Source organism: Bos grunniens, chromosome 17, assembly GCF_055505025.1.
Source record: "Bos grunniens cultivar Pamir isolate PY7600 chromosome 17, Bosgru_T2T1.0, whole genome shotgun sequence".
Taxonomy (NCBI): domain Eukaryota; kingdom Metazoa; phylum Chordata; class Mammalia; order Artiodactyla; family Bovidae; genus Bos; species Bos grunniens.
Window position 1 is genome coordinate 5325902 of NC_141181.1, and position 26539 is coordinate 5352440.

Here is a 26539-nt window from a genome sequence, read left to right on the forward strand (position 1 = left end):
GAGTCATTATTAAGTACTGTGGTCTCTATAGTGTTTGTGGAGAGAATGAGCCGAAAAATGGGTACATTTACTTGGGAGGAGGGGAATTTGTTAGCAAAGATACAGGAAGAACAAAGAATGGATGAGACTGAAAGTGAATGAGAGTTGAAATTGAAAAGGAAGGAATGAGCTTTAAACATGGCCGCTAGTTCAGTCTTAGGGCATATGGTTATCTTTGAAATAGCTAACAAGCTCTTCATAGGCTATATAGGTCCTTTGAGATTTAAGTTCAGAAGAATATATAAAATTTCAGTTTTAAGGAACTTATACAAGAAGGGACAGATCTGTTTCATCAAATTCATCTTTTTAAAAATTTGCCTTTCATTATTATCCTAAGTTTGGTCTTTAACATGATGAAGTGGTGCTAAAAATAGCTGGCAGAGAAGGCTACTTCCCCTGCTGCAGTTGGTGAGTGTCTTTGTGTCCCATACAATGGAGGGGATATCCCTGTGTTGGCACAGCATGCTGAAAATGCCTTAAAAACCTTTCTATTAAAAAACAAGCAAAAACCAATTTGGCACTTAAAAGAATTTAGACATCTTCGAAGCATTTATAGGCACTGGAAGACTGATCTTTAAGAAATTAAAAATATTAAAAATTTTTGCAGTGAAAGTTGCATATAGGCTATTCTCTAACAAGGCCTTTCCAGGTGATGCAATAGTAGAGAATCCACCTGCCAATGCAGGAGATGCAGTTTGATCCCTGGGTCAGGAAGATCCCCTGGAGAAGGAAATGGCAACCCACTCCAGTACTCTTGCCTGGGAAATGCCATGGACAGAGTGGCCTGGTGGGCTACAGTCTGTGGGGCCTCCTAAGAATTGGACACGACGGAGCACAGCACAGCATCATCAGCATCTAACAAGGATTAAGGATTATGAGGTAGGAAATACATTATGGCGCTTTTTTGTGCTCCTTCGTTTGATCACCGTCTTAGTAGCTTCTTTGGCTTCTTCCTCAGAGCAGTAGTGAGAATGGCCGTAGCTGTTCAGGCAGGGTGCTGCATCTGAGGTGGCTCCAGGACTTGGGATGTGTGCCGTGTGTGCCTTCTCTTCTCACCCTCTGCTGCTGCTAAGTCGCTTCAGTCGTGTCCAACTCTGTGTGACCCCATAGACGGCAGCCCACCAGGCTCCCCCGTCCCTGGGATTCTTCAGGCAAGAACACTGGAGTGGGTTGCCATTTCCTTCTCCAATGCATGAAAGTGAAAAGTGAAAGTGAAGTCACTCAGTCGTGTCCGACTCGTAGCGACCCCATGGACTACAGCCCACCAGGCTCCTCCGTCCATGGGATTTGCCAGGCGAGAGTACTGGAGTGGGGTGCCATTGCCTTCTCCTCTCACCCTCTAGTTTCCACATTTTTTCTGCAGGTGGAGTCGTGTTTTGATGAACTTTAAAGGGCCTTTTTGGGTTGACTTGATCTACTAGTAAAGACAGTGGGGAAGATGGGGCTTGTAGTAGGGAGTGTGCTCTGCCTTAGCAACTTTGGGACTCATTTGGGATGAATAAAAGAGTTGTGTGTGTGTGTGTTTAAACATTGGGTGATCCCAAGCCCACATGTAGTTAGCAGCAGCCCAATTCGCATACTTGAAGGTGGTTCTTGGAGAAACCTTGTGTTTCCCTCCAGCATCTCATTGTGCAGAGGAGGGGTTGGCAAACTTTTCTTTGTGAAGGGCCAGTTAGTAAATAGTTTAGATTTTGTGAACCATATGGGCTCTGTTGCAAAGATTCAGTTCTGCTGTTGAAGTGTGAACGCAGCCACAGACAGTATGTAAGTGAATGTGTGTGACTGTGTTCTAATAAAACCATATACATAAAAACCAGGTAGACTGGGTTTGGCTGGTAGTTTAGGGATCCCTGGTATAAAACACTGCCAAGTCCACTGACATGTGTGAGCTTCCTTCCACTACAGAGCTGGGACTGGCTATTTTAGCTGGTCTCTGCTTTCTCAATGAGATGTATTTCTTGGAGGCTGTCTTAAAATGATCCTGCAGAGTCTTCTATTCAAAGGTCCTTTTGCCTCCACAGTGATGAAACCTATGGGCTGAGGAGTGGAGGCAATGCCATCTGTAAAGGGATGCAACCAAAGAGTAGGGACTGCTGAATTTCTCATTCAAAGACACCATAGCATATAAGGTGCCATATGGTGATATACTGGCTGTGTATCGGGGCCAGAAGCATCTCTGAAGTATCTTTGAAGAAACTTGTGAGTATAATTTTGAAAGGTTCTGAAAATAAGCTGTACAGCATTTACTTTAGATGTAAAATTAGAATTGTTCATGGTTTGTTTGAATCAGGTGAAAGTGCTAATCAAACCTTAAGATCCTTAAAGTTTGACCCTTCTGTTTCTTAAAGCTTTGGTGATCTTTTTGCAATGCCCTTCAGTGGGTAGAATTACTGGCTCCACAATTTTTGTTAATTTCAAGTATTAGATCTTAACTGATCACTTAAATCACTTAATTGTGTACTTTAAAAAGTTTTGCTGTGTTCTTAAGGTTAAATGTAGCATGGGTTATAGATTCACCCAACAAATAAATCTCAAATGTGTTGTTTAGAAAGGACAGTTCATTTTGCTCAATGTTGCATCATAGCCAATATCAAAACTTTTGTTTCATTTGTTAATATTGGATGGTGGTATATTTTTACCCTGGTTTCATAGGACTTATTTATCTCAGGCAGGGGAAGGGATTATTCTTGCAGTAGTGACCACTTTTTAGTTTCAAACCTGCTTTTACTTTACATAATGTTTCTACATGTAATTGATAACTTCAGTTCCTCTTCTTTTAAAAAAGGAGTCTGACAATTTTACACAGCCTGACAATTTTAGTATACCTTTTAGAAAGGTTACTGTGACCTTGCTTTCTCATTCATTAGGAGAGGATTGTTTCTTTGCTCTTTTCAAGTCTTCCTTTTATTTCAAGCTTAAGGATTAGTGGCAGTTTAAAAGACACAAGGTGTCTGTCTCCTATCTGCAAATATTCCAAATAGAAATATTCTATATTGGTGACACTTTCAGTGGACTAGGGAAGAGAGGTGTATAATTTTTTTTTTTTACTTGTAGCTGAATTGTCATTACCAACAGATGAGTAAAGTTGTTTCCAAATAATGGACTCCTGCTGTTAAACATTTCTACTTTGTGTCTTTTCCCTACCCAGTGGCAAGCCAGTCTGTCTGATGCCTCAGTGTAGTAGATTTTGGCTACTTTCTTGTGATATCTCATTGATACTGTATCCTCATCCCTTTTACAACAGGTTTAGAGTGTTTTCTAAATCTGCTGGACGTTTTCTGAACACTATGGGATATATATTTTCTAATAATTACACTTTTACACACATGTATAGTTAGCAGTTCGTCCTAGTCTGTCATCAGAATTGCGAAATACTTGAGGGAATATCTGTGCTTGATTTGGATATTGAGTGACAGAATGTATAGCAGTTTTTCTAAAATGTTCCCTTAAAAAGTTTTGAGTAACAACTGATTTCTCTAAAACTGTAAGCTAATAGAAGAAAATATGTTTGTGTTGTATTATCCTGCGATGCTGAATGTTGAAAAGTAATGAACAAAATGCAACAGATGTTATTGCTTGGTATCTTGTTTTTTTGCTCTCTTCCCCTTCACCTAAGGGATGGATTGTAGCTCAGTCAGATACTGTGCGGTTTCTGTTGCTTTGCTGTTTCGCCTCCGCCCTGTTTTTCCAGCTGAAGGTTAGCTACTGGAAATCTGGTGGCTTTAGGCAGGAGGTTGCATGAGCTGTGTGTGTGTCTGTGTGCACACGAGTCATGCTAGATGCTCCTTCATGGCTGCTGTGGAATTTAGGACCTATTAAAAAGATAGTGGTGCAAAGTATTTTTAATATCACTTGGGCGTTCTTCTGAGAGATTCACCATAGGACAAGATCCTGAACCCATCAATATATGTTAGGCCAGATGGGAAGTGTCAAAACAAATTGCTGGTTTGTTTTTGGAAGAAAGTATGTATCTTAGTGAGACTTTTAGGATGGCATGCTTTTTAGGCAGTTAGCAGGTAGTAATAGACCTTTGCACAACATCTCTAGGTCTGAGAAGGACTTGCCCCACTAACGTTGTTGTTCAGCCGCTCAGTCTTGTCCAACTCTCTGCGGCCCCACGAACTGCAGCACGCTGGTCCTCCTTTCCTCTGTCATCTCCTGGAGCTTGCTCAAACTCATGACCGTTGAGTCAGTGATGCCATCCAACCATCTCATCCTCTGTCGTCCCCTTGTCCTCCCGCCTTCAATCTTTCCCAGCATCAGGGTCTTTTCCAATGAGTCAGCTCTTTGCATTAGCTGGCCAAAGTATTGGAGCTTCAGCATCAGTCTTTCCAATGAATATTCAAGGTTGATTTCCTCTTGGATTGAGTGGCTTGATCTCCTTGCAGTCCAAGGGATTCTCAAGAGTCTTCTCCAGCACCACTTACAATGGTGGGTAACTTAGAACTGTCTAATGGTAGAAACTATTATACATACCTGGAACACACAACATGTTGCTAATTTCTCATTTCTCTCATAAAATACATTGATGCTCTGGAAGCAGAAGCCCTGTTAGTTAGGCAATACTTTCCTTACCTTTGTGGCCTAGGACAAGCTACTTAGCCTTTTGCTATCGACTTCATCACCTGTTGATGGGGATGTGTCTTAAACAGGGTTGTTGTTAGGATTAAATGGGATAATGTAAAACATATGCGAAGCTCTTCCAGTGCCTGGCATATAGTAAGATGACCCATGACTGTTAACTTACTATCTTTTAAAGTATAAAAGATAAAAGGTAAAGATCTTTTAAAGTATAACATAGACAGAAGGCTAATGTCAGGCTTTATATTGCCCAACACGTAAATTCAGCCTTGAGTTTAACAAATTATTCTAAAGTAATTCTGCAGTGTTTTCAAAAGCCTCTGAAACAGTGTATGATTCATTAACATTTTTATTTAAAAAAATCTTAAAGAAATGGCAGAACTGCTGTGCTTATTATTTATAGAAAAGAAAGACTTATTTAAACATAACTAGAACTTGAATTTATCCCTAAAGACCTCAATAGTGCTTAGATTAGAAAGGACTCTTTTTGGAATAATTTATTGATTATGTCTGAAAGTGACTATGGTTTATATTGTCCATTTAGAAATAGCAGTATGTAATTGGGTTATCAAGCCATTTAATTGTCCATCTCTAACACTTGAGAATAAAAAACTTTGAAAAAATCATGAAATTTAATAAGTTTTATTTGTATCAGTACATCTTAAATTAAGATGGAAGGAATTTTATTTAGGTGATTTTGTTTTAACTAAATTTTTAGCTTTCTTCTTTTTCTAAAATGATGAGAGGGAGGAAGGGATATTCCCTTTTCATGCTTAATATTTATTAAATGCAGGATCAGCTTTCAGAAATAACTTTTCCTTTACTTGGCAGAATCACTCTTCTATTGGCCAGTTCAAGAAATAAATGCTTCTTGATAGTTTTTTGTATTTGGAAAGTATTTCTATTTTGAGAACAGTTTGCCTATATCTTCATAGTTTGTTTATTTAATAGAACTGTATGTTTAAGATAAGTGTATGAAAACAATCTGAAGGCAGAAAGAAAAGACTGAGATACGTTCCTTAGCACTGTTTTTCTTGCCAACTGTTGTCCTCGTTCTCATGCAGAAATTAGATTGACATATATTAGTGGATCTCTGGTTAAGTAATTTAACGAATATTTTAATTTTTAAACAAATTCAATCTCTTAAATATTTTTCTTTGGTGGTTGCAATTGGAGTTTTAATTCTGGAGTTATGCTTCTTTCCATTTTAGACATTTTTAGAAAGAATTATGGTTATGAATAGGTTACTGGATAGGTGGGAGAAGAGCATAGTCTTCCTAGTGAGTTTAATTTCTTCCTGTTTGTTTATTATGTCTGTAATATCAGAGGCTATATAAATAAATACATGGGTCATTAGCTTTCTTTTGCATGATTGGTGGTCTCTTCATTGATGGGGTGACTTTGATAATACAACCTTTGGAATGCAGCTGTAATAAATGGGGAACATTTTTTTCTACCTGAATATTACATAGGTAGGCTTTTTTTTTAATTAGAGAAATATGGAAATTTTAACTCACTATATTAGAAATTTAGAGTAGGAAACAAAAGATTTACAAGTTTTATAAAGGCCTGTTAGGAGGAGAGGAGAGATGGGATGTGCAGAGGAGGGGAGACACCCAGTGAAGGAGGGAACGAAGCAGCAGGTTGGGGAGAAGGCCCAGGACTTGTTGAGATGAGCCTTAGTCAGAGGCCACACCCTGTTATTTCTCTGGGTTGTGGACGTGGGGTGTTACCACTTGTTATCTACCACCCTTTGAAATGTCGATTAGATGCTTGACTCTAGTTCCTAGTTTTTCAACATCTGGATTATTTAAACCATTGAAGTCTTAATCTGTGTGGGATAATCTGTGTATTCTAGGGTGGGAAAATTTCCATAGTACCTGCTCGAGGAGGGGCGGACACACAGTTTTTGAGTATGTTGGAGTTTCCTTTTTGTTCTGTTTCATTGTTTTTCCTCATGGACCACATTCCCCTCATTGGCCACATTTCCCTAGCTTTGCCCAAGAAGGGTATTTGTGATTCTCTGTATGTGACAGAGTAGCTGAGAGGTAGGCCTTGGAGTTAACAGCCCCAGGTTCCATCTGAGCTGCTTTGTGACCTTGGGCAAGTTATTTGTTCAGTATGTGAACCTGTAAGACTGAGATGATGATAATAGTACCTCTCTCTTAGAGGTTAAGAGGGTTAAGATAATGGATCACAGTGTCTGGCTCAGAGTTAGTGCTCAATAAATGGTCATTATTGCAAGAGTAATAAATATTATACTATTATTGTTATTTTTGTGTTGCTCAAGGCCCTTGTGACCTTTGTTTTTGAATATGTCACTCCTTTGAATACTGCTTTTATTCAGCAGTGATGTTCATTGAACACTTACTGTGCCAGGCATTGATCTAAGTGAACAGAACATTGTAATCCGTGCCCTCTTGAGGCTTACATTCTGGTTGAAGGGTACAGAATACGTAAAAGCAGAGCAGATGACCCGTCTCTCATCCTGTGAAATTCGGTGTTTGTCCTCCTATGTCTGAGCCTCCACTGACCAGCCCTGCGGGTCTTCACCTGTGGGTCTTTGGTGTTTGCTCCTGTTGCTGTGCTTCAGAGGCTTTGTGGCAGGAGCACCCTAATAGCACATATCTAGTTCCTAAAGTTGGTACTGTGCATACATACAGTTAGTGCTTAAAAAATACTTGTTAATTTGTCCTGAGTTGAGGTTGAGTCTTTTTATTTAACTTACACTTGTGTGGATTATTATAGTTTTTACTTCCAGATAATATTTTCAAGTATCAGATGAAAAAGGCTGAAACGTGAATAAGAGACAATGGAATTGTGCTTATAGTAGGGACCGGAGCTCTGTGTAGGGTTCCATGCAGGCTGGCTGTGTGATTTTTTGGCAAGCTTTTTAACCCTTGGCCTCAGTTTCTTCATTTGTAAGATGGAGAAAATAAAAACTACCTCACTGATACTATGTTGTTAGGTTAAATGAGATAATAGATGAGAAGCATAGAACACTGCTTAGCACATAGCAGTAGCCTCAGGGAACATTTGGCAATATCTAGATGTTGTTTGTGGTGATCACAGCCAGGGAGGCGTGTGTGAGGGGGTGCTCTAGTATCCAGTGGGTCGAGGCCAGGTGTAGTCATGGTGCAGGACAGCACCCTGCAACTGAGGATTATCTGGTCCGAAAGGTCAGTGGGGCCAAGGTTGGGAAATCTTGCTTTATCATTAAGCAGTTTCTCTTTTGTTTATTATCTTTGTAGTATAAGGTACTTTGCTAGTTAGATTCTGTATAAATACTGACTTCCTTCACTTGTAACTAAAAATTGTAACTAAAAACTGATGTTGTGTGCAGTGTATATATTTATGCATTTTGTGTGTTGTGTATGTGTACATGTGTATATACTTTTATGAGTGTCTCTGCATCTTCCTATTTTCTCTGCTTGGAGTATTATTTTCATTTCATCTGTGAACACTTATCTAAGACTGAACTACCCTCTCTTCTAGGAAACCTGTCCTGGTTAGTGTGACAAGATGTTTTTTCTTCTGGTTACCCATGGTATCTATGTGGCTTTTATAGCACTTAACATAGTTATTTCTATTTTCCTGGTTGGTCAGTTCTTTGAGGACAAGGATTCTTTCTTCCTCATTTTTCAAGAAGTATCAGTTCAGTTCAGTTGCTCAGTTGTGTCTGACTCTTTGCGACCCCATGATTCGCAGCACGCCAGGCCTCCCTGTCCATCACCAACTCCCGGAGTTCACTCAAACTCACGTCCATCGAGTCATTGATGCCATCCAGGCATCTCATCCTCTGTCATCCCCTTCTCCTCTTGCCCCCAATCCCTCCCAGCATCAGAGTCTTTTCCAGTGAGTCAACTCTTCGCGTGAGGTGGCCAAAGTACTGGAGTTTCAGCTTTAGCATCATTCCTTCCAAAGAAATCCCAGGGCTGATCTCCTTCAGAATGGACTGGTTGGATCTCCTTGCAGTCCAAGGGACTCTCAAGAGTCTTCTCCAACACCACAGTTCAAAAGCATCAATTCTTCAGTGCTCAGCCTTCTTCACAGTCCAACTCTCACATCCAACATGACCACTGGAAAAACCATAGCCTTGACTAGACTGACCTTTGTTGGCGAAGTAATGTCTCTGCTTTTCAATATGCTATCTAGGTTGGTCATAACTTTCCTTCCAAGAAGTAAGCATCTTTTAATTTCATGGCTGCAGTCACCATCTGCAGTGATTTTGGAGCCCCCCAAAATAAAGTCTGACACTGTTTCCACTGTTTCCCCATCTATTTCCCATGAAGTGATGGGACCAGATGCCATGATCTTCGTTTTCTGAATGTTGAGCTTTAAGCCAACTTTTTCACTCTCCTCTTTCACTTTCATCAAGAGGCTTTTTAGTTCCTTTTCACTTTCTGCCATAAGGGTGGTGTCATCTGCATATCTGAGGTTATTGATATTTCTCCTGGCAATCTTGATTCCAACTTGTGCTCCTTCCAGCCCAGAGTTTCTCATGATGTACTCTGCATAGAAGTTAACTAAGCAGGGTGACAATATACAGCCTTGACGTACTCCTTTTCCTATTTGGAACCAGTCTGTTGTTCCATGTCCAGTTCTAATGGTTGCTTCCTGACCTGCATATAGGTTTCTCAAGAGGCAGGTCAGGTGGTTTGGTGTTCCCATCTCTTGAAGAATTTTCCACAGTTTATTGTGATCCACACAGGATCCAAGAAGTATCTCCTCCCCCTAAATGCCTACCTAACATTGGCTGCCACGTGTGTGCTCAGTCACTCAGTTGTGTTGGACTCTTTGCAACCCCATGGACTGCAGCACGCCAGCCTTTGGAGTTTGCTCAAACTCATGTTCATTGAGTCAGTAATGCCATCCAACCATCTCATCCTCTGTCGTCCCCTTCTCCTCCCACCTTCAATCTTTCCCAGCATCAGGGTCTTTTCTGATGAGTCAGCTCTGGCCAAAGTATTGGAGTTTTGGCTTCAGCATCAGTCCTTCCAATGAATATTCAGGACTGATTTCCTTTAGGATGGACTGATTGGATCTCCTTGCAGTCCAAGGGACTCTCAAGAGTCTTCTCCAACACCGCAGTTCAAAAGCATCAATTCTTTGGTGCTCATCCTTTATGGTACAGCTCTCACATCCATTTGGGATTCCATGGTGGCTCAAATGGTTCAGTCCCTGGGTTGGGCAAATCCCCTGGAGAAGGAAATGGCAACCCATTTAAGTATTCTCTGAAGAATTCCGTTAACAGGGGAGCCTGGCAGGCTACAGTCCACGCAGTCGCAAAGAGTCAGACACTACTGAGCAACTAACTTTCTCACATCCATACGTGACGACTGAAAAAAACCATAGCTTTGACTGTACGGACCTTTGTCAGCAAAATAATATCTCTGCTTTTTAATAAGCTTTCTAAGTTTGTCGTAACTTTTCTTCCAAGGAGCAAACGTCTTTTAATTTCATGGCTGCAGTCACCATCTGCAGTAATTTTTGAGCCCATGAAAACAATCCGTCACTGTTTCCATTGTTTTCTCCTGTATTTGCCATGAAGTGATGGGCTTAAAGCTCAACATTCAGAAAACGAAGATCATGGCATCTGGTCCCATCACTTCATGGGAAATAGATGGGGAAACAGTGGAAACAGTGTCAGACTTTATTTTGGGGGGCTCCAAAATCACTGCAGATGGTGACTGCAGCCATGAAATTAAAAGATGCTTACTCCTTGGAAGGAAAGTTATGACCAACCTAGATAGCATATTGAAAAGCAGAGACAACTTTGCCAACAAAGGTCAGTCTAGTCAAGGCTATGGTTTTTCCAGTGGTCATGTATGGATGTGAGAGTTGGACTGTGAAGAAAGCTGAGCACTGAAGAATTGATGCTTTTGAACTGTGGTGTTGGAGAAGACTCTCGAGAGTCCCTTGGACTGCAAGGAGATCCAACCAGTCCATTCTGAAGGAGATCAGCCCTGGGATTTCTTTGGAAGGAATGATGCTAAAGCTGAAACTCCAGTACTTTGGCCACCTCACACAAAGAGTTGACTCATTGGAAGAGACTTTGATGTTGGGAGGGATTGGGGGCAGGAGGAAAAGGGGACGACAAAGGATGAGATGGCTGGATGGCACCACCAACTCGATGGACGTGAGTGTCAGTGAAGTTCGGGAGTTGGTGATGGACAGGGAGGCCTGGTGTGCCGCGATTCATAGGGTTGCAAAGAGTCAGACACGACTGAGCGACTGCACTGAACTGATGGGACTGGGTGCCATGATCTTCATTTTTTTTGAATGTTGAGTTTTAAACCAGCTTTTTCACTCTCCTCTTTCACTTTCATCAAGAGGCTCTTTAGCTTTTCTTTTTCTGCCATGAGGGTGGTTTCATCTGCATATCTCAGGTTATTGATATTTCTCCTGGCAATGTTGATCCCAGATTGTGCTTCATCCAGCCCAGCATTTCGCATGATGTACTGTGCATGTAAGTTAAATAAGCAGGGTAACAATATACAGCCTTGACATACATCTTTCCCAATTTGGAACCAGTCCTTTGTTCTGTGTTGGGTTGTAACTGTTACTTCCTGACCTGCATTTAGGTTTCATGGCAGACAGGTAAGGTAGTCTGGTATTCCCATCTTTTAAAGAATTTTTCACAGCTTGTTGTGATCCACAGAGTCAAAGGCTTTAGCGTAGTCAGTGAAGCAGAAGTAGATGTTTTTCTGTAATTCTCTTTTTCTATGATCCAATGGATATTGGCAATTTATACAGCCTAGTAGGTGTATATTAAGTTAAAAAATGAGTGGAAGAGAGAAAAATCAACTGGGAAGATTTTTAATAGGCTCTACATGAAAAGAATATTATTTTGTCACCTTTGTTTTTTACTCTATTCAAGTTTAGTTGGTTTACAATGTTGTGTTAATTTCTGCTGTGCAGCAACGTGATTCAGTTATGCATGTATGTATATATTTATTTTTTCATGTTCTTTTCCATTGTGGTTTATTACAAGATATTGACTATATTTCCCTGTACAGTAGGACCTGATTGTTTTTCTGTTCTGTATGCAGTAGTTTACATCTGCCAACACTGAGCTTTGAGTGCATCCCCTCTCCCGCCGCCTCCGCACGTCTGATATCTATGTCTGTGAGTCTGTCTCTTTAGTAGATAAGTTCATTTGTGTCATGTTTTAGATTCCATATGTAAGTGATAGCATGTGGTATTTGTCTTTCTGTTGACAGTCATTGTTTTGATTATCATTGTTACCATTTACTGAATGTGTGCTATATGTCAGGCACTGTGCCAAGGATTTTTACTGCTTTTTAAATTTATTCCTCACCAACAGTCCCTATGCATGGGTAGTAATAAGCCAGTTTCATGACAGAAGAAACAGCTTCACAACATTTTCTAAGAACATATAGCTAGCAATTTGAACTTGCAGACCTGGGTTTCAAATCCAGATCCATCAGCTCTGTGGCCTCTGCTTCTAATTGCTGTGACGCAGCCTTGTGAGTTTCAGCGGAGGAGTGACTAGCAGTGCTGAGGTAGGAGGTGAAGGTCATGGGATTTCAGCCTGTACAGATGTTGGAAGGAAGGAGCCAGATAGACTTGTGGAGAAGCAATTCCCAGGTTTATGTTCCTTATACAAAATAATTATAGAATTTAAACTTGTGATTTAAGTAGCTTGCCTTAACCTGCCTCTTTTATTAAGTTTAATCTTGCTCTTGGTATTACCATCAGGGCAGGTGTCTTAGATACATCTTTAGCAGAAGGAGAAATCAATATAGGTAAAATCTAAAAAGATCGTGGAGCAAAGTGATTCTTAGTTTTTTTCTATGTGTAAAATGTGTTTTGTAGTTAAGAGTTAAATCTTTTGAAAGAGAGTCTTGTTTAGGGGATGAGCCTCAAAATTATGTTGTTTAGGACTTGAAAACTTTTGATTTAGTATGCCTGGAAGGTATAGCAGATAATTTGAGAGTCAACACTTCCTAATCTCTAACATATAAATTATTTAAGTTGATATCTAGTTTATTTTTATGTGGTTTCTTAAAGTTTTTGTTTCCTGAGATAGTTTGTTACTTAAAAAAAAATTACTTTCTCCTTCCTTCTCATACTATGTACAGGAATGTTCCTTACCCAGTTAGTTTATTTAGAGATGTGTTACACTTAATCAGTATAGTGAGAGCACAGTCTTGACATCTGTGTGCTGTTTTTACTCATTACGGAAGTTAAATACTTTTAAATTTTATTTTTTTACCTTAAAAAGAGCTAAACCTGAATATTGGTCTTAAAAAAGTTTCCTAAAAGAATTTCTCTTTTCTCTTGACTGTATTTTAAATACTGTATTTGTAACCATGGTTACATATATTTGAACTTTGCTCCTTTCAGAATTATATAATTCAGTGCTTTGTAAAATTTTATCAAAAATTACATGTAAACACTTAAGAGCAGTGTACTGAATTATGTTCCATTAAAAATGCCTGAGTGAAATTGAGTTCTGGTAAATAAGAATTTAGGGTTGAGAGGGAAGGGGATATGTGTATGCATGTGGCTAATTCGTGTTGATCTATGTTGGAAACCATCACAATATTTAAAGTAATAATCCTCTAACTAAAAATAAAATTAAAAAAATAATTTAGGGTTGGAATACAGGGAATCAGATAATCATGTCAAGATTTTAGGATTTAAGATCTTAGGCTCATTAGTGAAAATGAAAGGAAAGTTGCTCAGTTGTGTCCGACTCTTCGAGACCCCATGGACTGTAGCCTACCAGGCTCCTCCGTCCATGGGATTCCCCAGGCAAGAGTACTGGAGTGGGGTGCCATTGCCTTCTCCTTTCACATTATCTACCACAGGTTGACTTTCTTTCTGTTTTTCAGACAAACAAGCTTTATTTTCACTTTGCAAGCTTGCATAATTATAAAAAATGTTGTTTTGTAAAAAGTTTAAAGTTATACAAACTTTATAAATAACCCTGCAACCATGCATAGTAGATAGTCAAGTAAATGTGCAATAACTTTGAACTACATCAGCTGTAAATCACATAGTGTCTTTGTAATTCGTGGGCTTGGTCATAGGTGCACTTGTCTCCAGGCGTAAAGGTTGGGTTTCAGTATTTTAGTGTCCTATTTCCAACATTCATACGTCTTCACACTTGATCAGGTGGAACTGAATTCAAGCTAGTGATGAAAAACTTATTACCAGAACCACTGTTGGAGTTCCTAAATTTAGCGTGCATCAGGATTACCTGGAAGGCTTGTTAAACTATAAATTGCTGGTCCCCAAATCTAGTATTTGAGTCAATAAGTCTGGGGTGAGACCCAGGAATGTAATAAATAATTCTTACAAGTTCATAAGTGATACTATTGATCGAGGGACCAAACTTTGAGAACCACTGTATTATTTTACTAATGAATCATTATCATTATGCTGCTAAGTCACTTCAGTCGTGTCAAACTCTGTGCGACCCCATAGATAGCAGCCCACCAGGCTCCCCCGTCCCTGGGATTCTCCAGGCAAGAACACTGGAGTGGGTTGCTATTTCCTTCTCCAATGCATGAAAGTGAAAAGTGAAAGTGAAGTCACTCAGTCATGTCCGACTCTTCGAGACCCCATGGACTGCAGCCCACCAGGCTCCTCCCTCCATCCATGGGGTTTTCCAGGCAGGAATACTGGAGTGGGGTGCTATTGCCTTCTCTGCATTATCATTATACTAATTTTTAAAAGTTCAAGACCCTGAATACACAGATTAAGGCCTTGATCTTGTAACCTTAATTGAAAGTGAAAGTGAAGTCACTTAGTCGTGTCCAACTTTTTGCGACCCCATGGACTGTAGCCTACCAGGCTCCTCTGTCCATGGCATTTTCCAGGCAAGAATGCTGGAGTGGGTTGCCATTTCCTTCTCCAGGAGATCTTCCCGACCCAGGGATTGAACCTGGGTCTCCTGCATTGTAGGCAGACGCTTTACCCTGTGAGCCACAAGGGAAATAAGTACCCAGTTGTAGACATCAATTAAAAGAAAAGGTTATTATTTGTTTGTTTTTGGTTGCACCCGATCTTGATTGCTACATGCGGGCTACTTGCTAGTTGCAGTGCTTCGCCTTCTCATTGCGACGGCTTCTCTGGTTGCGAAGCATGGGCTCGAGAGCGCAGGCTCAGCGGTTGTGACACATGGGCTTAATTGCTCCTTGGCATGTGGAATCTTCCTGGGCCAAGCATCAAACCCGTGTCCCTGGCAGGCAGATTGTTATCCACTGTGCCACCAGGATGTCCCAAAATCAGTTTTTCATGTTGCAGTTGTGACCTGATCCCACTCCTTGGTGATTTCTACCATTTTTTGATTATAAAGCAACAACATTAGCTGTATAAACCAGTATTTATTTGGATTTGAATATTGCATTTTAGTATCTGGTTTGTGTAAAATATTGTTTGAAAGACTTCTGTGGCCTAAATAATGTGTTATTCTCTTTAAAATATCCTGAAAAATAGTGTTGTACCTGCTTTGAAAAGACTGAATAGCATCCAGGAACCTTAAAGGCACAGAAAAGGAAGTACTGAGTATTAAGAAAAAAATAAGCCTCAAACGTTATTCTCTCTATGAAAAGAAACATAAACTGTTTTGGCCAAATGCACTGGGTCTTCTGGGACTGAGCGTTTCTAACAGGCCTCTAGGTGATGCTGATTTTGTGGCTGCAAAGCTATTTTGCAAAGGAAAGCCCCCAAATGTTAGTTTTTTTTCCTTTTGATTGATTGACTGATGGCCGTGCTGGTCTTCACTGCTGCTCAGGCTTTTCTCTAGTTGAGGCGAGCAGGGTCTGCTCTCTAGGTATGGTGTGTGCGCTCAGGAGTTCTGGTTCCCGGGCCCCAGAGCACAGGCTCAGTGGTTGTGGTACATGTGGGATCTTCTGGAACCAGGGACTGAACCCATGTCTCCTGCATTGGGAGGCTGATTCTTTACCATTGAGCCACCAGGGAAGCCCTACAATGTCAGTTTTTAATGTTTCCATTTAAGTTTCAACTAGCATTTAACACAGGAGCAGACATAATACTTGAACCTGTAAACATGTCATTAAGGTTACAAACTGCAGTTGCTACTTGTTGTTTAGTTGCTGGGTCATGTCGGGCTCTTTTGCAGCCCTTTGTTCTGTAGCCCACCAGTGTCCTCCGTCCATGGGATTCTCCAGGGAGGAATACTGGAGTGAGTTGCCACTTCCTTCTAAGGGGATCTTCCCAACCCAGGAATCAAACACCCCCATCCCCTGCATTGGTAGGCAGATTCTTTACCACTGAGCCACCAGGGAAGAGCCCAAAAAATACAGTAATAATTTTAAACCATGCCCTGGCAGACTCATACAGTTAAATAAAACTAGAAGTCACCACAGGGGGACAGCAGTATCCTTGTCAAATACACAGTTTGCTGCTTGTAGATGTAACTGCTATAATAATATGATATTATTATGAAAATAATATCGATGTCAGCATTTGGGTGCTTAATGTGTGCCAGGCGCTCTTCTGTGTTCCTTGTGTATGTTAACTCATTCTGTCGTCACTGTCGCCCACTGAGGCTGCTGCTGCTGCTGAGTCGCTTCAGTCATGTCCGACTCTGTTCGACCCTCTAGACGGCAGCCCACCAGGCTCCCCCGTCCCTGGAATTCTCCAGGCAAGAACACTGGAGTGGGTTGCCATTTCCTTCTCCGGTGCAGGAAAGTGAAAAGTGAAAGTGAAGTCGCTCAGTCGTGTCCGACTCTTAGCGACCCCATGGACTGCAGCCCACCAGGCTCCTCCGTCCATGGGATTTTCCAGGCAGGAGTGCTGGAGTGGGGTGCCATTGCCTTCTCCGCCACTGAGGTTAAGTGTTGTTAATGTCCGTATTTGGCCCTAAGAAGTAAAACATGCTCAAGAACTCACCTTTAATTAGTAGTGGAGCCGGGATTGTATCTAGGCACTCTGGTTCTACAGCCTGGGATCCTGATCACTATTCTTTTGTTTTGTTTTTTATTAATTTATGCATTTTAATTGGATGCTAGTAGTGGTTCACTATTCTATATTATATGTATTGTCTGTACATGTATTTCTTGTATACTATTTATAGAGCAGGGCCTGGCACACAGTGAGATCTGTAGCGGTACAGGCTGTTTTCAGTGGCATTTAATTAAGTACCCTACACTGCGTAAGGTCGGCAGAGCGTGTGTTACCGTCCGTTTATGCAAGTGTGTATATTTGTCTTCTATTAATTAGCCGGCAGACTTTGTTTAGGTTTCTGTTAGTCCTTTTTTTTTTTTGATAGCTGAGTTCCCTGAGGTTCTTAGAAATTAGATGGTTGTCCCAAATGATATGGCCTTGCTACATCTTAAGATTAGTTTTTAATCACCACAAATTCAACTTTACTTTCATTCCTTTATAAATGGATAAGGACTGAGATATTTACTTATTTATGGTATGTCATTGGTTTAGAGAGACAGAAGCAAATATACTAAATTGTGTGCCCAGTTGATGACGGAAATAAATTCTTGTTATAAAGTTTTTTTTTGTCTGTAAAGTTTTGCTCGTATAGTATTACCTCATCCTACTGACTTGTGAAGTTGAATAATAACACTCATAATAATGTGAAATACAAGACACTGTTCTGATGATAGAAACAGATTAGCAATCTTTACGACAAATAATGTAAACTATTCCTTAAAATAAGAAGGCATTTGTATTGGTTTTCCATTGCTGCATTGCAGATTACCACAACTTTTAGCAGTTTAATAGTTTCTCTTGGTGCGAAGTCTGCATAGTTTAGCTGGGTTCTATCCTCAGGGTCTTACTAGACTTAAATCAAGCTGTCAGCCAGAGCTGTGGTCTTCTCTGAGGCTCAGGGTCCTCATCCAGGCTCACTGGTAGTTTGCAGAATTCGTTTCCTTGCATTTGTAGGAATGGTGCCCCTGTTTTCTCGCTGTCTGCCTGTCATGGACCTCTCAGTCCACTAGGGGCTCCTGGAGGTCACCCTTGGGTTCTCACCATGCGGTTTTCTGTATGGGCAGCTCAGTACTTTAAGGATAGTAGAAGACACTTTCTGCTTTCTTTTTAGAACTGATGAAAGACATCAGTAGGTCAGACCTACTACAATAATCCCAGTAATTTAAAGTGAACTGATTAGGAATTTAATTACATCTCTTCTCAACAGTATTTAGATCAATATTTGGGCTTCCCTGGTGGCTCAGAGGGTAAAGCGTCTGCCTACAATATGGGAGACCTGGGTTCAATCCCTGGGTCAGGAAGATCCCCCGAAGAAGGCAATGGCAACTCACTCCAGTACTCTTGCCTGGAAAATCCCATGGATGGAGGAGCCTGGTGGGCTATAGTACATGGGGTCACAAAGAGTCCAACACGACTGAGCCACTTCACTTGGTTCAATAACTTTGAAAACATGTGTATACCAACATGTTAGAATCTTGGGGGCATCTTAGAATTCTTGCTACCATGTGATAAATTATAAGGCAAATTGTTATTTTATGTAAAACTAAGGAAGAAAATGCTAGCTTAAAATATGATACAATGCATTAGTACTTGGATGTGGCCTTGTTAAAAAAAAAGTGGTACTCTGGTCTTTCTTCTCAGCAAAAATACTTGTTTCGTGAATGTCAAATTTAACCCCCATTGCTGTGTTTCTGCTCTTTTTTGCAAGCATAATTTTTTTGTTTTAATGCTGAATCATTGTTTGTTGTTGTTGTCTATTTGCTAAGTCATGTCTTACACTTTGTGACTCCATGGACTGTAGCCCACCAGGCTCCTCTGTCCATGGGACTTTTCAGGCAAGAATGCTGGAGTGGGTTGCCATCTTCTCCAGGGGATATTCCCCATGCAAGGGTGGAACCCGCATCTCCTGCTTTGGCAGGTGGATTATTTACCATTCGGCCACCAGGGAAGCTGAATCAGTGTAGTCTTTTAGGGGATATTTAAAATTGGGAAGTAAACTTGACATGTGTGTACCAAAAGTACATAGAATTCAGTAAAAATTAGGATGGTAGAAACTGTCATGACTGAATTTCCACATGCACAGGGAATGGCACTTACATTGTGATTGCCGCAGGGCAAATGGCGATTGCTTCTTTTCATTTCCTGTATATTTTCAATCAGCTTTATTGAGGTATAATATGTACAGTGAACTGTATCCATTTAAAGTGTTTCATTAGATGGATTTTGACAAGTGTATATATGAAGCCATTATCAGTTAAAATGCTTCCATCAGCCTCAAAAAGTCAGCCCCAGGCAGTCTCTGATCTGTTTTTTTGTTAGTGTAGATTAGTTAGCATTTTCTGGTATTTTTCTGGTATTTTAAGCAGTGAGAAAAAAAAGAATTTAGAGAAACCAGTCCATTCTGAAGGAGATCAGCCCTGGGATTTCTTTGGAAGGAATGATGCTAAAGCTGAAACTCCAGTACTTTGGCCACCTCATGTGAAGAGTTGACTCACTGGAAAAGACTTTGATGCTGGGAGGGATTGGGGGCAGGAGAAGGGGACGACAGAGGATGAGATGGCTGGATGGCATCACTGACTCGATGGACGTGAGTCTGAGTAAACTCCGGGAGTTGGTGATGGACAGGGAGGCCTGGCGTGCTGCGATTCATGGGGTCGCAAAGAGTCAGACACGACTGAGCGACTGATCTGATCTGATTCTTACTTTTTGTGTTTTCTTTGGATCCCTCTCGTTGTTAGAGAAATAGTTTCTTTATTAGGTCTTAGTTTTATTCCTTCATTGTGAGTGTAAAATGATTTTCCTCAAACCTTCCTGACTGAAACTCTGGGGTTCTTGACTCCTGCTTTCCTTGGGTATTTTTCCCAGCATAAGCATGCTTGGCTCGCCTAAACCACACATGTGCTTGCATGGCTCCCTGGTCCTCTTTTCTACTTACTGTCTTTGTAAGGACCATAAACAGAAGCAGTTTTCAACTAGAAGTCCTAAGTTCTAGTCCCAACATATTTCTCTTTGTTATTTATATCTGAAGCTTTCAGGATAGTCCTAACTCTCAAGGGAATCTCAAAATGTACTTAGCTCAGTTTTTCTTAAGATTCATATAGGACAATTTGAATTTTAGGAAACATTAGAGATTTTCCTCCTAGTCAGTTCTTGGGATTATTGCTTGTTTTATGTTACTTGGTGTCTGCAGTGTTTTCCAGTGTAGGGAACACTCTGGGAAAAGTATTTCTTCTTTTTCTTGAGAAAGAGGGAATTGAGAAGGGACTCATGAAGCCTTCAGAAAGCTCATGTAGCTGCTATTGAATATAGCATTGTCTAATAGAAATGTAATGTAAGCCAAATATATAAACTTAAATAATCTAGTAGCTATATTAAAGAAACTAAAAAGAAACAAGTGACATTAATTTTAATAATACATTTTATTTAGCATAATTATAAAAATGATGTTTTTAACATGTGATCAATATGAAAACTATGAAAACTTCTTAATGACATGTTTTAGATTTTTATTTTAGTACTAATTCTTTGTGATCTGGTGTATAGTTTATACTTACACTAATCTCATTGTGGGCTTAGCCATGTTTCGAGTGCTCACTGAACAGTGCAGATGTAGATTATGAACTTCTTTTTTGTTTTCTTGTTAGAGACAGTAGTATGTGGAATCCATAAGAAGTTGGCATCAACGAAGCTTCACTCTTTAGTAAGTTAGGGCTTGAGTGTTACAGAATGGTTTCTGTGGTTGAGATACAAAGTTGTTTGTTTATAAGGCCAAATATATTTTTATACGTTTTCTTCATTATATAGGTAATCTCATTGTTGAAAATTCGGAAAAGTCTGGATAAGAGACTAGAAATTGCCTTTATTCTTCAATCTAAAGATAACAAATATTAAACTTTTGTTGAATTTCCTCTTTATGAATGTTTCACTTTAAACCAAAGAGAAAATAGATTCCTTCTTCGTTTTATTTTCTTCCTCTTCACATTCAGACATTTACTAAGAATCGTCAGCAGTCCTCTTGCCTCTCTGCCTACATTTCTTCGTTCGCAGTCCCGGGCTGTGCCCTGCTACGGGTCCTCTGAGTGTTACTCCGGAGGAGCACAGTTGCCTGAATGCTGCTCCCTAGATTGGGGTTAACAATAGAAACCTGATGGCTTTTATGTCCTCATGACTAAACGAATAGAGTTGCCTTCTATTTTTCCTGCCTGCAGTCTTTTACATCCCCGCCCCTGGCTTTTGTTGTTGTTGTTGTTGTTGAGATATAATTCACATAGCAGAAAATTTACCCTTTTGAAATATATGCAGTGTAGTGGGATTTAGTGTATTCCTGAAGTTTTGCACCTATCACACTGTCTAAGCATATAGCATTCTAGTCACCGCAAAAGAAACCTCTTGCCCATTAGCAGCCTGTTGCCATTTTCCTTCTCCAGTTTCTGGCAACCACCAACCTACTTTCTATTTCTGTGAATTTGCCTACTTTGGACATTTCGTATAAGTGGAGTCATATAATATATGGCCTTTTGTGTTTGGCTTATTTCACTTAGCCTACTGTTCAGGGTTCTTCTGTGTTGTACCATGTATCAATACTTCATTCTTATTTATGGCTAGATAGTATCCCGTTGTATGGAGATAACCAACTGCATTTTGTTTATCTATTCTTCAGTTGATGGACATTTGGGTTGTTTCCAATTTTCTGATATTAAAAATAATCCCCCAGGTTTTGAGATTGTATTCATTCTCATTCTCCAAGAACATTACTTTCTTCATATCATCCTTCATTCTTGGAGTGGCTCCCTATTGGTTATACAACATAATTTGAGATACTGAGCTTGTGTTAAAACTCTTACAACGTGTGTCCTTAGGCTACTTTCTTTTCCCGCTTTCTTTTCCATTGTGTTGTGCTTTACATTTCTAAAATATGTGCTACTTAATGGATGATAGATTATGTAGACTATATATATATATATATATATATATAAATCTGTCAGTTGAATTCATTTTAAAATGATGCAAATTTTTGAGAATGACAATTTTGTTGACAGATTTTAGATAGACAGATAGTTTAGAGAATTCTAGAAAGGCAACTTATTAGAACAGAGCAAAGAGAAACATTATAGTAAAACAGAGAATTTTCCTTTCCTGGGTTTGTCCGTAATGTCAGTGATCTATTCATTTTCATATAATGTGAGAATTTGAATCAGCCTCTGATACTTGGAACTCATTCAGATCATTCATTTTCTGGTTAGTACTATTAGCAATTATTTTTTGGGGGGGGCATCAGTTTTTTTTCCTCCTTATCTAGATAGAGTCAGTGTTTTTCTACCTTTAATATATCTGAAATAGTAAAAATAAAATGCTTTTACATCCACTTAAAAATTATTTCCAGAGTGTCTTTATGTGACACGTGCATGTACACACAGGCACACACACACGGATGTATAGTGGTGTCCTCTCCCAGTTCATAGGAAAAGAGCGTAGTATACAGACTATGAAAAAAAGTCAGTATATCCTAGACATCTTTTCATAGTAATACATTGAGAACGCTCTCTTTTTTTTCCTTGCAAAATAATTTCTTCAAAGTGAAATTACTAGCTCAAAGTGTATCCATTTGAAATTTGATTACCTATACTTAGCAAAAGAGATAAGAGAATATAAATGGGAAAAAGGAGACCATTAATGGACTTCTGGACTTTGTTTACAAATGAAAAGGTGAAGGATCAGAAATTTTAAGTAACTGCCCATGGTCACACACCAGTGCAAGGTCAGGTGGCTAATATACATGTTTCTGATTTTAACAGGGCTCCTGACCGTTCTGTTATATCTGTATTGCATTTGATGAACAAAAGGGGAGATAAGTCATGCCAACTTCTTTTTGGAGAGAAATAGAATTCCAAACTTTATTTTGGGGATCAGTCCTTTAAGAAAAGAAGAAGGCGATGGCACCCCACTCCAGTACTCTCGCCTGAAAAATCCCATGGACGGGGGAGCCTGGTGGGCTGCAGTCCATGGGGTCGCAAAGAGTCGGACACGACTGAGCGACTTCACTTTCACTTTTATGCATTGGAGAAGGCAATGCAACCCACTCCAGTGTTCTTGCCTGGAGAATCCTAGGGATGGGGGAGCCTGGTGGGCTGCCGTCTACGGGGGCGCACAGAGTCGGACACGACTGAAGCGACTTAGCAGCAGCAGCAGCCTTTAAGAAAGCTTTGCATTTTGAAGCCTGCAAGTGTGCTTTTCAATTTTCAGAACTATTTCTGATGTTAAGAAATATCCTGAAATGATAGTAAAAACACTCTAGGATGAATTTGAAGAAAGTACTTAAAAAGAGACCCCAGTGTACGTAGGTCTTTATCACAGGCAGCATTTCAAATTGGGGAGGGAAAAGATGGCTGATTTGGTAATTTACGTTGCAACGACTTTCTAATCATTTGGCAACAAGAACAACAACAGGACAACAACTGTTCATTGTTTTACTCTTTGCATAAAAGTAATTGAAAAATTAAAACAAATGCTAATATAAAGAGGCTTTGTGGGGGTTCAGTTCAGTCGCTCAGTTGTGTCCGACTCTTTGCGACCCCATGAATCGCAGCATGCCAGGCCTCCCTGTCCATCACCCTTTACTAAAAAGACTGAACCCAGGGAGTATAGTCGTGAAAGTTTCATTTTTTCCCCAATCAGTGTCTTTTTAATTTTATTTAAGTGCCCCTTAACGTCATCTCAGGTCAAGCTCAGAGCTTTCCCCGTATTTTTCTTTTAGTTAGAAAAGGTCTAGTTCTACTCTTGTCCCTTATTAGACTTGACCTGGATCTCTGATACTGCTTTGGATGGCTTCCCCTGTTGTTGGGAGTGTAAGTTTATGCAGCCTTTTTGGAGAGCAGTTTGACATGTGTGGAAATAAAGTTCATGTGCCCTTTGACTCAGGAGTTATACTTCCAGGAATTTAGTACTACAGATACACTTGCACAACTTTGTGTGAAAGGTGAGTTCATTAGAGATGAAAATTCCTTGTTGGCTCTGATAGAAGTTCAGAAAAACTATACTCTATAACTTAATGTTTATGAACAAGAGAGCTGTTAAACTTTTTCCAGCTCTTCCAGCAAAATGGTGAGGTATGTTATAATTTAACTACTGGACATTTAAGTTGTATCTAGTTTTTTATTTTATTTTTTTAAGTATAAAAAAATGCTGCAGTGAACATCTTTATGCTACTCATTCATGAGTGTTGAGAATGTTTCTTCACATTTTTCCCCCTTCATACTTGAGGGAGCATAGGGGACTACAGTTTAAATCACAGCTAGTTGTCCAGTTGGGTGTGTGACTTTATGACAAGCACTTCCTGAGCAGGAGGTTCTGCAGCCTGGGCCTCTCAGGCTGACATTTAACAGCTGTAACACATGCACTGTTCCTTGTGGCCCACCGTCACATTCTCTACTGCCCCGTAGGGAGCGTGTGTCAGTAAGGGTGCTGTTAGTATTTTGGATAAGCCAATCCATTGGTGAGACAGTCCCATGATTTTCTGGTCTCCTTCTCCATTGTGATGTCATTGTGCTACAACTGTGTATAGTTCCTGATTGAAAAAGCTACTTCAGCAGTTATTAAGGGGATAGAACTGCTCCCAGTTGAAAACTACTATTGTAAAAAATTTGGGCAGGAATTATATAAGATTATTTCTGATTTTTATTGGCTTTTCTTTATCTCCTCTTTCTTTTAGCAAGAAGCAATAGTAGTTAAAGTTATTTGACCTCTGTATCTAACCTAGAACTTGTTATTTTGTTTATTATTCCCATGAAAGTCTGGGTCAACCATTATAGTTTCTTCACAGATACATTAATAATTTGATATAAAAGAAAGACTGTGTTCTGATTTATTAACTTTGTTTAACAGGTTGTTGTACTTTTTTTTTTTTTCAAACTGAGAAAAAAAAAAATCAAAGAAATGCTACAAAGACTTCCCATACAGCCTTCATCCAGATTTCCCGAATGTTAACATCTTACACTCTTGAGAGTCCCTTGGACTGCAAGGAGATCCAACCAGTCCATTCTAAAGGAGACCAGCCCTGGGTGTTCTTTGGAAGGAATGATGCTAAAGCTGAAACTCCAGTACTTTGGCCACCTCATGTTAAGGGTTGACTCATTGGAAAAGAGTCTGATGCTGGGAGGGATTGGGGGCAGGAGGAGAAGGGGACGACAGAGGATGAGATGGCTGGATGGCATCACTGACTCGATGGACGTGAGTCCGAGTGAACTCCGGGAGTTGGTGATGGACAGGGAGGCCTGGCGTGCTGCGATTCATGGGGTCACAGAGTTGGACACGACTGAGTGACTGAACTGAACTGAACATCTTACACAATGACAGTCATGAAAATCAGGAAATTAATGTTGACATAATACTGTTATCTAATCTCCAGGCTTTATTCCCTTTGCTAATGTAGGAGACGAGGGTTCAACCCCTGGGTTGGGAAGATCCCCTGGAGGAAGAAGTGGCAATCCACTCCAGTATTCTTGCTTGGGAAATCCCATGGACAGAGGAACCTGGCAGGCTACAGTCCATGAGGTTGCAATGAGTTTGATAAGACTTAGCAAGTAAACCATCACCCAGGCTTTATTCAGATTTCACCAGTTGTCTCAGCAGTGTCAAGGATCTAATGCAGTTGTATTTTAGTTATCATGTCTCTGCTCAGTTTTCTTTAATCTGAAAGTGAAAGAAAGAAAGTGAAGTCGCTCATTCGTGTCCAACTCTTTGCGACCCCATGGACACCAGGCTCCTCAGTCCATGGGATTTTCTAGGCAAGAGTACTGGAGTGGGTTGCCATTTCCTTCTCCAGGGAACTTCCCAACCCAGGGATTGAACCCAGGTCTCCCACATTGTAGACAGATGCTTTACCGTCTAAGCCACCAGGGAAGTCACTTTAATCTGAAACAATTACAAAATCTTTGCTGTTCATGTCATTACACTTTGAAGATTACTGGCCAGTAATTTTGTAGAATGTCCCGCAATTTGGATTTGTATGATTTACCCATAATTCAGTTAATGCTGAATGTTTTTGGCTAAGGATACTATAGAGTGACATTATTAAGCTTAGTAACAGGCACATAATACTGATTTATACAATTACCAGTGATGGTAATGTTGTTTCTTGGTCAAGGTGATACAGTTGTCTGCTCTAGTTGTGCTTTTCCTTTGTAAGTAACAGGTATTCTGTGGGAAGATACTTTGTGACCAGGCAATTATCTTATTTTTCATTTTTCATCATACTCTCTACTTGTTACTTACATTGATTATTCTTACCTGAAATAATTATTACTATGGTGTTTGCCAAATGGTGATTTTCTTTTTCCATCATTCCTTTCAAATTCCAACCGTTGGAATTCTCCTGTAAGGAAAAGCTTTTCCTTCATATATATGTGTTCAATTTTAAAATTTATATCAGAACAAACTCATGGTTTTCTATTCTACTTATCACATGAACTTATAAATTTTTATTCTATGGATTTAATCTATTACCATTATACATCCTGGTGCTCTAATTATTCCAGATTTGGCCCTTGGGAACCCTCTTCTGAAGGATGCTCCTCATCCATCATTTTTTTGAGGATTGACTTAGTTTCTAGGTGGTCTGCCTTTTTTCAGAATTTTCCACAGTTTATTGTGATCCACACAGTCAAAGGCTTTGGCATAGTCAATAAAGCAGAAGTAGGTGTTTTTCTGGAACTCTCTTGCTTTTTTGATGATCCAGCAGATGTTGGCAATTTGATCTCTGGTTTCTCTGCCTTTTCTAAATCCAGCTTGAACATCTGGAAGTTCACGGTTCATGGACTGTTGAAGCCTGGCTTGGAGAATTCTGAGCATTACTTTACTAGTGTGTGCTGCTGCTGCTGCTGTTGCTAAGTCGCTTCAGTCGTGCCCGACTCTGTGTGACCCCATAGACGGCAGCTCACCAGGCTTCCCCGTCCCTGGGATTCTCTAGGCAAGAACACTG

General features: G+C 40.0%; 1 protein-coding gene across 9 annotated transcripts in view; it reads left to right on the top strand.

The window, feature by feature from the left end:
- The window catches only part of FBXW7 (F-box and WD repeat domain containing 7), a 225441-nt gene that overhangs the window by 4066 nt on the left and 194836 nt on the right, over window positions 1-26539 (top strand). For 2 of the 9 annotated variants that reach the window (XM_086346310.1, XM_086346303.1), the window contains exon 1: window positions 2100-2238. The exons of the other annotated variants lie outside the window; for them this stretch is intronic. The gene's annotated coding sequence lies outside the window, so the exon portion shown is untranslated. Of the gene's footprint in view, window positions 1-2099; window positions 2239-26539 lie in introns of those variants that run through there. 9 annotated transcript variants of the gene reach the window in all.